Source organism: Apis dorsata, unplaced genomic scaffold, assembly GCF_000469605.1.
Source record: "Apis dorsata unplaced genomic scaffold, Apis dorsata 1.3 scaffold_50, whole genome shotgun sequence".
Taxonomy (NCBI): Eukaryota; Metazoa; Arthropoda; class Insecta; order Hymenoptera; family Apidae; genus Apis; species Apis dorsata.
In genome coordinates, this window is record NW_006263351.1 from 551,761 (window position 1) to 552,282 (window position 522).

Sequence of the window (522 nt, forward strand, 5' to 3'; positions counted from 1 at the left end):
CGAGTACGAGGTTCTGGAGACGGGGTTCAATTGTTGGTAAACGGGGCCCGGAGAACTGGGCTGTTGCGGTGGTTGCATTTGATGCAGATGGGGCGAGGTCGGCGCGGCCGCGGTCGTTGGTTGTTGCTGATGATGATGATGATGATGATGCTGATGATGATGATGATGTTGTTGTTGAAGAGGATCGTTGTTGGACGACGAGGAGGTCGTTGGCTGTTTCTGAGAGAAGTTTGACGCGGAGGAGGAACGGCTGGAGGCCGACACCGGTTGCATCTCCGTTAGGATGATGCTCGAGGACGACGAGCTCGCCTCCATGGGGGATCCCTCGTCGCCTGGCCTCGTGTCCGGAACTTCGACCCTGGTCGGCTGGGGTGGATAAGGTTCGACGGATGGGCTCCAGAAGGTGCTGCTCGTCGCCGCGTTGTCCACGGACGACGGCCTGACATCGCTGAGATATCGGTTCGTTTCTTGATCGTTGGTGTTGCCGCTCGAAGCCGATTGCGACGGTAACGATAGTGGCGG